The following is a 16,311-nucleotide window of genomic DNA, read 5'->3' as shown; positions in this document are numbered from 1 at the left end:
CCTTCAGATCTTTACTCAATGTCACCTTCTCAGGGAAGCCTAACCTGGCCACCCAATCTATACCTGCAAGCTCTCCCCTCCACCCAGCTCCCTTCCCTGAGTTATTTTTCCTCCTCAGCATTTACGTGTTTATTAACTTGTTATTTTTATTTATTTATTTTTTTGGCTGCACCACACGCATGCAGGATCCCACTTCCCCGACCAAGGATTGAACCCATGCCTCCTGCAGTGGAAGCATGGAGTCTTAACCACTGGACCACCAGGGAAGTCCCTTTATTAACTTCTTATATAGTGCTTATTACATGCCCTGACCTGCTCAAATGCTTTACAAATAAGAATCTATTCCTCCCATCAGCCACCAAGGTAGGTACTACTTGCATAATATTTTATAGGTGAAGCAGAGAGGCTAAGTAATGTGCCTGAGGTCACACAGCTATAAAAGGCGATTATAAATAAAAGAGCTGGAATTCAAGCATGTGAATCCACACGCCCATCCTGTCCTCTAACACACGGTGTGTGTGTGTGTTTGTGTATGTGTGTGTTTGCATTTCTCTTGCTCATGTGTCTCCTCCTCCAGAATGCCAGCCCCACAAGGGGCCAGATTTAGGTCTGCTTGGCTGCATTCCCAGCATGGCAACCCCTAGGAAAGGGCCTGGCAAAAAGTCAAGTTTCAGAGTTCTGGGACCCAAAAAGGTTATGAACTTATACACTAGCGTAATCTTTCCAAAACAAACAGGAATCATGACACCTTGCCACCTTCCAACTTTTCTCTCTCTCTCTCAGGAAAAAGTCCTAACTACTTAGGATGGTTAAGGAGGTCCCTCTTGATCTAGTCTTGTGCTATTCCAATGGTAGCCATTGCCACATGTGGCTAAAGTGATTAAAGTTAAAAATTCAGTTTCTCCAGACTCAGAGATATAGAGAACAAACTAAGTGGTTACCAATGGGGAGAGGAAAGGAGGGAGGGGCGAGAGAGGAGCAGAGGATTAAGAGGTACAAACTACTATGTGTAAAACAGATAAGCTACAAGGAGATATTATATCGCACAGGGAACACAACTAATAGTTTATAATAACTATGAATGGAGCATAATCTTTAAAAATTGTGAATCTGTTGCACACCTAAAACATATAACTGTAAATCAACTATACCTCAATAAAAAAAGGGACTGCATACTGGATAAATAATAATTCTTGTATGTATGTGAAAATCTTTATGTGTATAGATGCTGTTTTAATGAATGAAAAAACATTTATTTCAAAACGAGGGAAAAGGTTCAGTCTGTCAGTGCACGAGCATTTCAGGTGCTCCAGGGCCACAAGCAGCTTCTGCATCAGACAGGACTGATATGGCCCCTGTCTATCTTTCTAGTTGTATCCCCTGACAGATTAGACAGATCTGTACCCCATACTCCAGCCGTACTACACAAAGGCTCCAAGTCACTGGAATGCCCCGTATCCCTCCACATTGGTAGAAGGGCTCTCTTGCTCAGGGCCATCTGTCGGCGCTCCTATGTGTTCCTCATGATGCAAGTCCAGCATGATCCCTCTGGAGGACTTCCCTACCCTCACGTCCCCACAGAATGCGGGCTCAGCACAGAAGTCAGCTATAGTTTATGCTTGTGCTTGACTTTTTCATTACGTGGCAAGCCTCTCACTGCCAGGGACAGCCTCTTATCCTTCTGTTTCCCCAGTGACCAGTGCCTGTCACACAAGTGATGAGCAATTATTGTTTGTTTCATGGGTAGCTTGGAACAGGAAATATAAAGATAAATCAGATATGGACCCAGCCCTTAAAGAATTTACAATGAAGGAGAGGGGACAAAACATACATACACAAAGATATTATAAAGTAAAAAGGATTAATAATGCCTACCTGACAAAGGGGAAAAAAATTGCTGTAATTAGTTCGGGGTTTAATATAGTGTCTATATTATACCATGCACCCCAAACTTAGGACAAACAATATTTGTGATTTAAAAGTTCACACAAAAAGAGAAAAAATGTCAGTTACCTAGGTGTTTAAATAATATTTTAATGTGTTTTTATATTTACCTTTTAGTATTTGAATAAGGTGACATTACTACATCAAACCTTTTATTAGAATTCCAATGGCTCAAAGATTTAAATATTAAATTATCTGAAAAATGTCAGATGAAAATGTAGTAGACATTTACATAATTTTGGAATACGTAAGACTTTTCTTCAAGTGACATCAATGTCTCAAACTATAAACGAAAAAAAAAAATCTACTCATGAGTTTAAGACTTCTGAGTGTTTAAAAAAAATCTTGTCCCAAACACACAAGGCTTCGGAAAATTAAGTGCAACATACATGACACAAGGTAAATATCCCTTACATATAAAAAGTTCTTATAAATAAACAAGAGAAACGCTGGAACTGAAAAATGAGCAAGGATAATTGAGATTAAAAGAATAAGAAATGTGAATGGCTGATGAAATCTAGCTTCATTGGTATTCAGAAAAATATAAATAAAAACAAGACCACCACTATCCGTTAGCAGAGATTAAAGTCTGATGATACTTTGCTAACCAGCAGAAGGGAAAAGGTCTTGAGCACCGCTGGAGAGAATCTAAATATGCACTAAACTTCTGGGAGCATATGGGTAACATATGAAAACATTAAACATGCTTACCCTCTGCTCTACCCACCACACTTCCAGCAATTCGTCCTTAGGAAATAATAAGATAAATTCACTAAATCACATATAAAGACGTTCATCATAGTATTATGTATAATAGCAAAACACTGTTCTAAACTAATGTACCTTATAGGGGGTGGATTAAATTAAACACGGTCCATGCATGCAATGGAGTACAATGTGACTATTAAAGCTGCTGACGCAGATCTATATTTATTGAGGTAGAAAGATGTCTATGATATAAGTGAAAAAACTAACATCATGCACAGACAGGAGAAAACGGAAGGAGAGAAACCAAAATGTTAACCGTGGTTAGTTATTTCTGAGTAGTGAGATAACAGATTATCTCTATTCTCTTCCCTAGGCTTGCCTACATCGCTTAAAGGCCATATGTTAATTTTATCACCAGAAGAAAGAGAAGAACTATCTTCAACAAGCTACCTTTGACTGATATCTCCAGTTTCCAGTATCCAATCCTCTTCCGGATACATCAAGAAAGCCTATCTGCAAAACCCTTCATGGTATAGGAATTCCAGCCTGAACATTTAAAAAAATTGATAATCATGTGACAGCTGAACTAAGAACAAAAGAAAAGAATGTTTAGTTAACAGCTTAAAGTCAAGGTTCTTGGGGGAAGAAAGGCCTTTCATGATTCAACGATTCTTACTATGAAGTGATATGAAGGGCACAGCGGAGTAACAAGCCTGACTCCAATCTCAACGTGTCTGCAGATGGTAATGGAGAAAATACCAATACCCAGGAAATAATCAAGAGAGTAACAGAAGGCAATGTTAAACTATCTGGACTCTTGCTATATCAGTTTGGAGAAGAGCTGGATGAAAGCTACCTGTTTACAGAAAGATTCTTGCAGGTGGGAGGTAGGCTTTGGATGGGGAGGAGAAAAGAGAGTACATTTCAAAGGAGAACATGCACTGTTAGGATGCACGATCGCAAACTTTGTAAACGTTATTTAATCCGGTGTTTGTCTTAGGTCTTTTTTTTTTTAAAGATATGAGATGACTTTGACAATAAGGATAAATAGATATTTTTTGTAAGTTACAAAATTTGTGTTTAAAGACAGACAGAAAATAGGACAGCTTATAAGTTGCTGAAGGAATTACTCCTATTTAGGACAAAAGTATGGCTGAATATCACCCAGCAGACAAAACAGTAATCTAAATTAAACTGTAAACTCCGATTGTATTTGCAGCTAAGAATTTTGGCACCAGAGTTTAGGGAGACCATCTCTTAGCACTATTACATGAAACTGCAATGTTTTTTTTTTTTTTTCTCTGCATCTGCGTCCTGATTCTTGTCTTGTCACTGAGTTCATCAGTACCATTTTTAGATTCCGTATATGTGAGTTAGCATACAATATTTGTCTTTCTCTTTCTGACTTACTTCACTCTGTATAACAGACTCTAGGTCTATCCACCTCATTACATACAGCTCCATCTCAATCCTTTTTATAGCTGAGTAATATTCCATTGTGTATATATGCCACATCTTCTTTATCCATTCATCTGTTGATGGGCATTTAGGTTGCTTCCATGTCCTGGCTATTGTAAATAGTGCTGCAATAAACATTATGGTACATGTTTCTTTTGGGATTATGGTTTTCTTTGGGTATATGCCCAGTAGTGGGATTACTGGGTCATATGGTAGTTCTATTTGTAGTTTTTGAAGGAACCTCCAAACGGTTTTCCATAGTGGCTGTACCAACTTACATTCCTACCAACAGTGCAGGAGAGTTCCCTTTTCTCCACACCCTCTCCAACATTTGTTGTTTCCAGATTTTGTGATGATGGCCATTCTGATTGGTGTGAGGTGATACCTCATTGTGGCTTTGACTTGCATTTCTCTGATAATTAGAGATGTTGAACATCTTTTCATGTGTTTGTTGGCCATCTGTATGTCTTCTTTGCAGGAATGTCTATTTAGGTCTTCCACCCATTTGTGGATTGGGTTATTTGTTTTTTTGGTATTAAGCTGCATGAGCTGCTTGTATATGTTGGAGGTTAATCCTTTATCCGTTGTTTCGTTGGGAACTATTTTTTCTCATTCTGAGGGTTGCCTTCTTGTCTTGTTTATGGGTTCTTTCGCTGTGCAAAAGCTTTTTAGTTTCATTAGGTCCCATTTGTTTATTCTTGATTTTATTTCCATGATTCTAGGAGGTGGGTCAAAAAGGATCTTGCTTTGATATATGTCATAGTGTTCTGCCTATGTTTTCCTCTAGGAGTTTTATAGTGTCTGGCCTTACATGTAGGTCTTTAATCCACTTTGAGTTTATTTTTGTGTATGGTGTTAGGAAGTGTTCTAATTTCATTCTTTTCCATGTAGCTGTCCAATCTTCCCAGCACCACTTATTGAAGAGGCTGTCTTTCTTCCATTGTATATTTGTGCCTCCTTTGTCAAAGATAAGATGCCCATACGTGTTTGGGCTTACCTCTGAGTTCTGTATTCTATTTCACTGATCTTCCTTTCTATTTTTGTGCCAGTACCATACTGTCTTGATCACTATGGCCTTGTGGTATAGTTTGAAGTCAGGAAGCCTGATTCCACCAACTCCATTTTTCCTTCTCAAGATTGCTTTGGCTATTCGGGGTCTTTTGCGTTTCCATACAAATCGTAAGATTTCTTGCTCTAGTTCTGTGAAAAATGCCATTGGTAATTTGATCGGGATTGCATTGAATCTGTAAATTGCTTTGGGTAGTACAGTCATTTTCACTATGTTGATTCTTCCAATCCAGGAACATGGTATGTCCCTCCCACTGTTTGTGTCATCTCTGACTTCTTTCATCAGTGTCTTAAAGTTTTCTGCATACAGATCTTTTGCCTCCTTAAGCAGGTTTATTCCTAGGTATTTTATTCTTTTTGTTGTAATGGTAAATGGGAGAGTTTCTTAATTTCTCTTTCTGCTCTTCCATTGTTAGTGTATAGGAATGCAAGAGATTTCTGCACATTAATTTTGTATCCTGCTACTTTACTAAATTCATCAATTGGTCCTAGCAGTTTTCTGGTAGAGTCTTTAGGGTTTTCTATGTATAATATTATGTCATCTGCAAAGAGTGACAATTTTACTTCTTTTCCAATTTGGACTCCTTTTATTTCTTTTTCTTCTCGGATTGCTGTAGCTAAAACTTCCAAAACTATGTTGAATAATAATGGTGGGAGTGGACACCCTTGTCTTGTTCCTGTTCTCAGAGGGAATTCTTCCAGTTTTTCCCCATTGAGAACGATGTTGGCTTTTAGTTTCTCATATATGGCTTTTATTATGTTGAGGTAATATCCTTCTATGCCCATTTTCTGGAGAGCTTTTATCATAAATGGATGTTGAATTTTGTCAAAAGCTTTTTCTGCATCTATTGAGATGATCATATGGTTTTTATCCTTCAAATTGTTGATATGATGTATCACGTTGATTGATTTGCGTATACTGAAGAATCCTTGCATCCCAGGGATAAACCCCACTTGATCATGATGTATGACTTTTTTAATGTGCTGTTGGATTCTGTTAGCTAGTATTTTGTTGAGGATTTTTGCATCTATAATCATCAGTGATATTGGCCTATACTTTTCTTTTTTTGTGACATCTTTGCCTCGTTTTGGTATCAGGGTGATGGTGGCCTCGTAGAATGAGTTTTGGGAGTGTTCCTCCTTCTGCAATCTTTTGGAAGAGTTTGAGAAGGATATGTGTTAGCTCTTCTCGAAATGTTTGATAGAATTCATCTGTGAATCCATCTCGCCCTGGGCTTTTGTGTGTTGGGAGATTTTTAATCACTGCCTCAATTTCCGTACTTGTGATTGGTCTGTTCATAGTTTCTATTTCTTCCTGGTTCAGTCTTGGAAGATTGTATTTTTCTAAGAATTGATCCATTTCTTCCAGGTTATCCAATTTATTGGCATAGAGATGCTTGTAGTAGTCTCTCATGATCTTTTGTAATTCTGTGGTGTCTGTTGTTACTTATCCTTTTTCATTTCTAATTCTGTTGATTTGCATCTTCTCCCTTCTTTTCCTGATGAGTCTGGCTAATGGTTTATCAATTTTGTTAATCTTCTCAAAGAACCAGCTTTTAGTTTTATTAGTTTTTGCTATTGCTTCCTTCCTTTCTTTTTCATTTATTTCTGCTCTGATCTTTATGATTTCTTTCCTTCTGCTCACTTTGGGGTTTCTTTGTTCTTTTTCTAATTGTTTTAGGTGTAAGGTTAGGTTGTTTATTCGATAATTTTCTTGTTTCTTAAGGTAGGACTGTATTGCTATAAACTTTCCTCTTAGAGCTGCTTTTGCTATGTCCCATAGGTTTTGGGTGGTTGTGTTTTCATTGTCAGTTGTTTCTAGATATTTTTTGATTTCCTCTTTGATTTAATGATTTCTTGGTTGTTTAATAGTGAATTCTTTAGCCTACATGTGTTTGTATTTTTTACAGTTTTTTTCCTATAATTGATATGTAGTCTCATGGAGTTGTGGTCTGAGAAGATGCTTGATATGATTTCAGTTTCCTTGAATTTACCGAGGTTTGATTTGTGACCCAAGATGTGATCTATCCTGGAAAATGTTCCACATGCACTTGAGAAGAAAGTGTATTCTGTTGCTTTTGGATGGAATGGCCTATAAATATCAATTAAGTCGAGATAGTCTAACGTGTCATTTAAAGCTCGTGTGTCCTTATTTATTTTCTGTTTGGATGATCTGTCCATTGATGTAAGTGGGCTGTTCAAGTCTCCCACTATTACTGTGTTACTGTCGATTCCCCCTTTTATGGCTGTTAGCATTTGCCTTATGTATTGAGGTGCTCCTATGTTGGGTGCATAGATATTTACCATTGTGATATGTTCTTCTTGGGTGGATCCCTTGATCATTAGGTAGTGTCCTTCCTTGGCTCTTGTAATATTCTTCACTTTAAAGTCTAATTTGTCTGATAATGAGTATTGCTACTCCAGCTTTCTTTTGACTTTCATTTGCATGGAATATCTTTTTCCATCCCTTTACTTTCAGTCTATATGTATCCCTTGGTCTGAAGTGGGTTTCTTGTAGGCAGCATATAGAAGGGTCTTGTTTTTGTATCCATTCAGCCAGTCTGTGTCTTTTGGTTGGAGCATTTAATCCATTTACATTTAAGGTGATTACTGACATGTGTGTTCCTGTTACCATTTTCTTAATTGTTTTGGGTTTGTATTTGTAGGCATTTTCCTTTTCTTGTGTTTCCTACTTAGAGAAATTCCTTTAGCAACTGTTGTAAGGCTGGTTTGGTGGTGCCAAATTCTCTTAACTTCTGCTTGTCTGTAAAGCTTTCAATTTCTCCATTGACTCTGAATGAGATTCTTGCTGGGTAGAGTATTCTTGGCTGTAGGTTTTTCTCTTTCTGGACTTTCAGTATATCCTGCCATTCCCTTCTGGCCTGCAGAGTTTTGTAGAAAGGTCAGCTGTTATCCTTACGGGTTTTCCCTTATATGTTATTTGTTGCTTTTCTCTTGCTGCTTTTAATATTTTTTCTTTGTGTTTAATTGTCATTGGTTTGATTAATATGTGCCTTGGTGTATTTCTCCTTGGGTTTATTCTGTATGGGACTCTCTGTGCTTCTTGGATTTGGTTAATTATTTCCTTTCCCATGTTGGGGAAGTTTTCCACTATAACCTCTTCAAATATTTTCTCAGACCCTTTCTTTTTTTCTTCTTCTGGGATGCCTATGATTCAAATGTTGGTACGCTTAATGTTATCACTCAGGTCTCTGAGACTGTTTTCTATTCTTTTTATTCTTTTTTCTTTTTCCTGCTCTGTGGCAGTTATTTCCCCCATTCTATCTTCCAACTCACTTATTTGTTCTTCTGCCTCAGTTATTCTGCTGGTTATACCATCTAGAGTATTTTTAATTTCAGTTATTTTGTTATCCATTGCTGTTTGTTTGTTCTTTAGTTCTTCTGAGTTCTTATGAACTATTTCTTGTACTTTCTCTATTTTGTTATTGAGATTTCATATCATTTTTACTATCATTACTCTGAATTCTTTTTCAGTCATTTTTCTTATTTCCTCTTCATTTATTTGGTCTTGTGGGTTTTTTTCCTGCTTCTTTGCCTGCATGGTGTTTCTTTGTTTCCTCATGGTAGTCCAAACTTCTGGGGTTGCTTGTCCCGGCGATAGAGGGGTTTACAGAAGACTGTCCAAGCCCCAGACTAATGGCCGTGTGTTGGGTCAAACAAATGCTAAGTCTGTGGCTTGAGAAATCCCAACTGCCATGTTTTTAAAAGCCCTAAGTTGTGAGACCTATCACCACAGAGATGCATTAACTTGCATGATTTCAGCTGATGGGCCCCCCTCAGAACATTCTTCAGCAGAGTGAGGGCCATTCGCTCCTGAGTCAAAGACTTTGTCAGTCAGTCTTTCACTGACAGTTCTAAGAAAACAGTGAAAATAAGACAAGTCAACTGCAAAGTGAAATGGCTCCCACGGTGAAAAATGCAGGATGCAGTGATACAGACATTAGCAAATTCTGAAATCACAGGCAAATAAAATTACAGACAAATGAGACTGTGGAAGAGTTAGACCTGAGCAAGAACAGGTAAGATGCCATGAAGGGTGCTTCAGAAAAGAACAATACAAATATCAAAGGATTACAAGAGAACCTGGAAAAATCAAAAGAAGCCCACAAACAGGCAGAATACTGTAAGAAATGACCGTCTTGGTGAGAGAGAGAGGCCAAACTGAAGGATGCTGTGTGGCACTCAGTTGTGGGAAAAATACATCAAAACAACTTGATTCGTTTGTTGTTTTAAGAAGAATGCATGGTAACACATGTTGGCAAGGATGTGGAAAAAAAGGAACCTTGAGCATTGCTGGTAGGGATGTAAACTGGTGTAGCCACTAAGGAAAACAGTATGGAGGTTTCTCAAAAAATTAAAAATGGCACTACCGTACGATTCAGCAATTCCATTTCTGGGTATTTTTCATAAGAAAACAAAAACACTACTTTGAAGAGATACATGCACCCCAATGTTCACAGCAGGATTATCTGCAACAGCTAAGATATGGAAGCAACCAAAGTGCCCAAAAGCAGACGGATAAAAAAACTGTGGTATATGTATACAATGAAATATTACTCAGCCATAAAAAAGAATGAAATCTTGCCATTTGTGACCACATGGATGGACCTGGAGAGGGCATTATGTTAAGTATAAGTCTGACAGAGAAAGACAAATACTGTGTGATTTCACTTATATGTGAAATCTAAAAAACAAATGAGCAAACATAACAAAACAGAAACAGACACAGACACACACAGAACAAACTGGTGGTTGCCAGTGGGGTAGGGAATGGGAGGAGGAGAGAAGTAGGTGAGGGAGATTAAGAGGTACAAAATTGCACTTACAAAATAAATGAATCACCGGGATGAAATTTACATATGGAATACAGTCAACAATATTGTAATAACTTTGTATGGTGACAGATGGTAACCAGACTGTGATCTTTTTGTAAAGTACAGGATTATCGAATCCTTATGTTGTGCATCTGGAACTAACAGTGTTGTAGGTCAATCATAATTCAATTTTTTAAAGTAAGAGAAAAAAAGAATGCACATAGTTGCATTTATGATATGTTTTCTCCATATTTATTTTTAAATTTTTAATTTTATTTTTCAATAGCAAGTCTTAATCAAAACTCTTTCCTACCTCTCACTATTGATTTGCAAACTTCTGGTCTCCATTTTAAAAGATCTTTTTCTGGTTACACTTTTCCCACATCACCTCTGTAGTTTCCCAGATCTGCAACTCTGACTTCCCTCGAGTTTCAGGTCCACATCCTGAGCTTACCCTGTTACCACAAACTCATTTAGTCTAAGTCTGGGCTCACAAACCTTTTGACACAAACTAATACCACCTTCCAAATTCCCCAGGTCTAAGTGGAGTATCATCATGGACTGGGTCACCTGGTTCTTAACTTTGATTCCCAATTATATGTGTGTCGCTAGTTTATGTTATTCATCAGGTTCTGTCAATTCTCCCTCAAATAGTCCACACATCTAAAATGACCACAGTAGACTTCCTTACCTCAAGCCAGATTTCTCGGCGGGTCACTGACCTTCTGCCTTCACTGTGAACACCGTTCTTTGGAAACATTTCTTTGTAAAACATTACTTTCAGAATACAACCAACTCAAGAACCTTCTACAGGTCAACAACAGCTTCCCTGTGTGGCATCTGAGACCTTCCATTCGTCAAACGGTCCCATCTTATTTCACCAACCTGTTCATGGCTCAGCCCCAGATAACATCTCTCTGCTCTCCCACACAAGCTGTTCTCATTGTCTTGGGCCTTCACTTAAGTCACTTCCTACTAAGTAATATGTCCTGTTCACAATACCACACTTCTTTCAAGGCACAGGTCAATATTTTTCTTTGTCAGGATTTAACTTGTTATACTTCCCAATGTTTCCCCACACTTTTAATCTTCTCTTCATTCATGCTTTAAAATAAACATGCTGAATAAATATGCAAAGAATATAAATACCTAGATCAACTTTTGTTTTGTTTCTTCTTTCTAGACTATATACATAAGGATTGAGATCATGCATTTCTATTAGGCCTGGAAGCATGTAAACCAGAGATTCAATATGCAACACATAAATCAATGTTAAGGTGACCAATGGAATAAACTACTTATACAAATTAATACTCCATTTTATAATTCTGCTAATGTGTCAAACAGAATGAACAGACCTGATATAAAGACTGGATAATATCAAAAATAAGACAACACAAAGAATATAATTCTTTTAGGCCCAAGGTCAGAAAATTATTTTCATTACACAAAGCAGAACACAGCAAAGGCTATAATGTGAAATTAAACGAGGGATCTCAGTCTCTAATTCAGGATTCTTTAATAACCTAGTTTATCTTTAAGCATGATGTTCCCGAATTGTAAAGCATCTCTTTTTTTTCCTAAACAGTATACACTGGTGTTCGTCTAACTGGGGTCTAAGGACCCCTGCGGGTTCTGAGACAAATTTCAGAGAATGAGCGAACTGTCCCTTTAAAAGGTGTCCACGCGTTACCCAAGTTTGCGAAACACTGCTCTTTCCATCACTTTACTGCCCAATTAACTGTTTTTCAATGGAGCTAATTAGATTTGGATTTATAGAGACATCTAAAGCATGAAACTTTGTAAAAAAAAAGAGCAAAGCAAAAACGATGCTGCCCTGTAAATGTCATGACAAGGTGGCAGGTAAGACCCGCTGGGTCCTCGGTGCAGCATCTCAGTGCGGGCCAGACCCGCGTCCACTTCAGGTCAGAGGGGAGACCCAGCGCTGTCGCCGGAGCGGGCGCGACAGCACGACTGCCAGCATCCTCCCGCCAGGGGCTGGGGGACAGCACCTGCCGCCCAGGGTCACGGGCGCTGACGGCGGGCGCCCGGACGCCGCCGCGCGCCCCGGGAGGCGGCGAGGCACGGGCGCGGGGCAGGCCTCGGGGCAGAGCGGCTCGTCCGCGGCCTCACCGCCCCGTCGGGCCCCGCTCCCAGCGCCCCCACTTCGGCCGCCCACCCTGCCCTCCTCCGCGCCGGAAAGGCCGCCTCACCTGCTCGTCAAAGTCCGAATCGGCGGCCGGGGCTCCCGGGAGCGGGGACCCGCGGGCGGAGGGCATCACGGCCACCGCGGCGAGGCGGCGCCGGCAGCGCGGACGCGGCTTCCCGGCGACACCTTCTCCGAGGCTCCGCTCCTATCTGGCAGCCGCACAGCCAAAACGCAGCCCCGCCACCGCCCGCGTCGCGTCGCGTCGCGTCACCGGGAGCTCCGGGAGCGCGCACGCCGAGGGGCGGGGCCTGCGCCGCCGTGATTGGTATCCGAGCGCCGCGCTGTTCTGCGGGACCACGCGGGCGCAGCTGCGCGCAGTGAATGCCAAAAGTGAAAGTGGCATCGCGGCAGTAACCAGTACGGTGGCTTGGTTATCGCCGATCGTGGGCTGTCCTGTTGTCAGCCAGCCGCAGTGTGCTTATCACACCGCAGTTCATCTGTCCGTTGTGCTCTTTAGGATTATGGGAAACAGCCCTTGAAAACTTAAGAACTGGGCATTTTTGCTCAGCCCTTGACATTTCGTTTTACAACTTTGCCAGCTGCTGTCCCTATTTTACAAGCGGGGAAACGAAGCTCAAACTCATTCAGTGTCTCCCTTAAGGTCCACGTAATTCGTAAAAGCCAGGATTTCATCCTTACCAAAAGTTGCATGTATCATAGCCTACTCTGGGTTAGACAGAGCGCCCCCAACACAGGCAATGGTAATGAGAAGAAATAGTGAGGTGAACAGTACTAGTTCCAGAGATTGACCCCAAGACCTGGTACTTAGCTCAAGGCCCCACTCTCTAGCTTGACAAAAAGTGCCTTGAAGTCACAGAGCTGAAAGAGACCTTGAGGACTGCTTCTTTTTATCCTTTATTTTTCTTTCTTTTTTTCTTTTTTCTTTCTTTCTTTCTTTTTACAGGTGAATGCACTGCTGCCCAGAGATAGAAAGTGACCGGCCAGCCTAGCCGCTTTAAAATGTTTTAAAAAATGAGAGTCCTAGAAATGTCTACTCCATTACTTGTGTCAAGTAAAACAAGCTTGGACAAAACTAGTAGTTATACATTTGAAGCAAAATCCTTGGTCCAGCACCAGCTTGGGTTAAATATCCTTGAGGTAACATTTCATCCTTGGATTCCGATACTGTTCATGGAAGAAAGCTAGCAGTGACCTAGGAGCTTTGTGCTTTACAAGTGAATAATGTCTTTTAACTATGTTCCATACTAGAATCATAAAGCCACAGAATGTTCGAACAAAGGGACCACAGTTACTGTCTAGACCAAACCACCTCCTTTTACTGTTAAGGAACCTGGAACCCAGAGAGACTGCATGTCTTGCCCAAATTTCCTAGAGGCAGAGGGGGAAGTAGAACCAATGGTTCTGACTCCTACTTGAGCGCCCTTTTATGGCAATCTGTTGCTATTTTTAAAAAATGACCAGTTTGGACAGCTTACACATTAGAAACTTCTGTGACTTATATAACTAAGGTTAGTGTTGAGAAGCTGAAGTAGTTGGCCACTGACATGCTATGATTTTAGGGCCAGGACCCCTCAAAATTACGTGCCTTTCAAAGTCCTTACCATTTGAGATGCTGGTTCATATTATGGCAGTCTCTCTCAAGGAGGACTCTACTAAAATGCCAGACTGAAATTATTCCACCATCAGTGTTTCCTGATAATTCATATACAAAAATTTTCTGAGAAGAGCTAGGAAATAAAAGTATAAAGAAGGTATGAAAACATGAAACATGCTGTATTAGTTTGTTGGAACTACCATAACAAATGACCCCAGACCGAGTGGCTTAAAACAACTGAAATGTATTCTTTCACAGTTTTGGAGTCTTGAAGTCTGAAATCAAGGTGTTGGCAGGGCCATGCTCTCTCTAAAGAGTCTAGGAGATGATCCTTCCTTGCCTGTCTTAGTTTCTGGTCATTGCCGGCAATCTCTGGCACTTCTTGGTTTGCATATGCATCACTCCAATCTCTGCCTTTGTTGTCACATGATATTCTCCTGTGAGTCTCTGTGTCCAAATTCACCTCTTCTTAAAAGGACAACAGCATACTGGATTTAGCCCCCCCTCCCTCCAACCAATCCAATATGATCTCAACATGATTATATCTGCAAAAATCCTGTTTCCAAATAAAGTCACATTCACAGGTTCCGAGTGGACGTAAACTTTGGGGGGAAACTATTCAACCCAGTACATGAGAGGACCAGCCCAGTTTTAGTCATCAGGGAAAGCTTCTTTGAGAAAGTGATGTTTGAGCTCACACCTGGAAGATGAATAGGAAGAAGAAGAAGTAGAGGAAGGATGAAGGAGTAGCACTTCAGACAGTGGAAACAGCAAAGAGACTCTGAAGGGGATGGAAACATGACTGTCAGAGTGAGCCTTCAACTTATTTTCCCTTATTAACAGGAGAAACAGAAAGCTAAGATAATAGGAGCCAACAGTTACTGAGTACTTTATGCCAGGCACAGTTCTAGGGGCATTAGAAAACATTTCAAATAAAATGGAAATGAAAATACAATACATCAAAATTCATGGGATGCAGCTAAAGCAGTACTTACTGAGATATTTATAGCTTTAAAAGCTTATTTCGGTAAGGAAAAAGTTTGAAATCAATTATCTAAGTTTCTACCTTAAGAAGTTAGGATAAGAAAACAAAATTAAAACTAAAGCAAGCAGAAGGAAGGAAGGAACTTTAAAAAATAGGTTAGACAAAATAAACAAAACCACAAGTTGATTCATTGAAAATATTAATAAAATTGATCCTCTTAGTGAGATTGAGAGGGAAAAAAGAAAGAAAACACAAATCATGAAAATTGAGAGCAAAAGAAGAATATCCTTACAGACCCTACAAAAATTTTTAAATAATATTAAAACATTATGAACAACTGTATGTTGATGATTTTAATAATTTAGATGAAATGGAAAAATTCTTGGAAAAACACAATTTCCCCAAATTGACACTAGAAAAAATCATCTGAATGGCCCTATATCTTTTTTTTTTTTTTTTTTTTTGGCTGCACTGGGTCTTTCTTTGTTGCTGCGCTTGGGCTTTATCTCTAGTTGCAGCATTGTGGTGTACAGGCTTCTCATTGTGGTGGCTTCTCTTGTTGCAGATCATGGGCTCTAGAGCGCAGGGTCAGTAGTTGTGGCGTACCGGCTTAGTTGCTCTGCGGCATGTGGGATCTTCCCAGACCAGGAATCAAACCTGTGTCCCCTGCATTGACAGGCAGCTTCTTAATTACAGTGCCACCAGGGAAGTCCTGGCCCTATATCTTTTATGGTCCCTGAAAGAAAATTCCAGGCCCAGATATTTTCACTAGTAAATTTTATCAACCATTTAAGAAAGAAATCATACCAATCTTATATAAACTCTTTCACAGGAATAGAGAAGGAGGGGATATTTCCTAACTCATAAGGTCAGAATAATCCTGATTCCAAGAGATAAAAAAGAAAGAAAATTACATACACTTCAATATCCTTTAGGAACATAGATACAAAAACTCTAACAAAAAAGAAATTCTAACAAAACATTGGCAATTTAAATCCAGTAATATCTAAAAATAGTAAGATATCTTAACCAAATAGGATTTTTTTCAAGAAATGCAAAGTTTTGTTTTATTATTTTAATATTTTTATTCTTTTTATTAATTTTAAATAATCCATATTACTCACTCTATAAACAGAGTAAAGGAGACAATTCATATGATTCATATGATCTTAATGTAGAAAAAATGTTTGACAAAGTTCAACACGCATTCATGATTTAAACTGAAAAGGTTTCATCAATTATAAAAGGAACTATCTTCCTTAGTTGAATTACATATCTACAAAAGAACTACAGCTAACATAGTTGCAAGGTCATAGTACCTTACCACCTGTTTATCTTTTGAAAGTAGTAAATAAAAGTTTAAAAAGGGATGTGATGTCTGGACTGCAGAAGCCATCTTGTAACCATGAGGCAACAGTGATGCAGCTAAGAAGCCAATACTAAATATGCTGAAATAGAGATAGTTGCCTAGGTCCATCATGGCATTACTGAATCACAAAACTAATACCAGCCACTGGATATACCTCTGACTCGTTGTTATGAGAGGAGA

General features: G+C 39.3%; 1 protein-coding gene across 5 annotated transcripts in view; it reads right to left on the bottom strand.

Annotated features, from left to right (window-relative positions):
• Positions 1 to 12,423, bottom strand: part of ENTPD4 (ectonucleoside triphosphate diphosphohydrolase 4) — a 39,034-nt gene extending 26,611 nt beyond the window's left edge. For 3 of the 5 annotated variants that reach the window (XR_009051232.1, XR_009051231.1, XM_057720860.1), the window contains exon 1: positions 12,227 to 12,422. The gene's annotated coding sequence lies outside the window, so the exon portion shown is untranslated. Of the gene's footprint in view, positions 1 to 12,226 lie in introns of all 5 variants that reach the window. The other 2 variants (XM_057720861.1, XM_057720863.1) reach the window with 1 other exon arrangement.
• Positions 12,424 to 16,311: the final 3,888 nt, after the last annotated feature.

This window comes from Hippopotamus amphibius, chromosome 2, assembly GCF_030028045.1.
Source record: "Hippopotamus amphibius kiboko isolate mHipAmp2 chromosome 2, mHipAmp2.hap2, whole genome shotgun sequence".
NCBI lineage: Eukaryota > Metazoa > Chordata > Mammalia > Artiodactyla > Hippopotamidae > Hippopotamus > Hippopotamus amphibius.
Note: the sequence above shows the minus strand (reverse complement) of the source record. Positions and strands in the feature narration are given on the sequence as shown.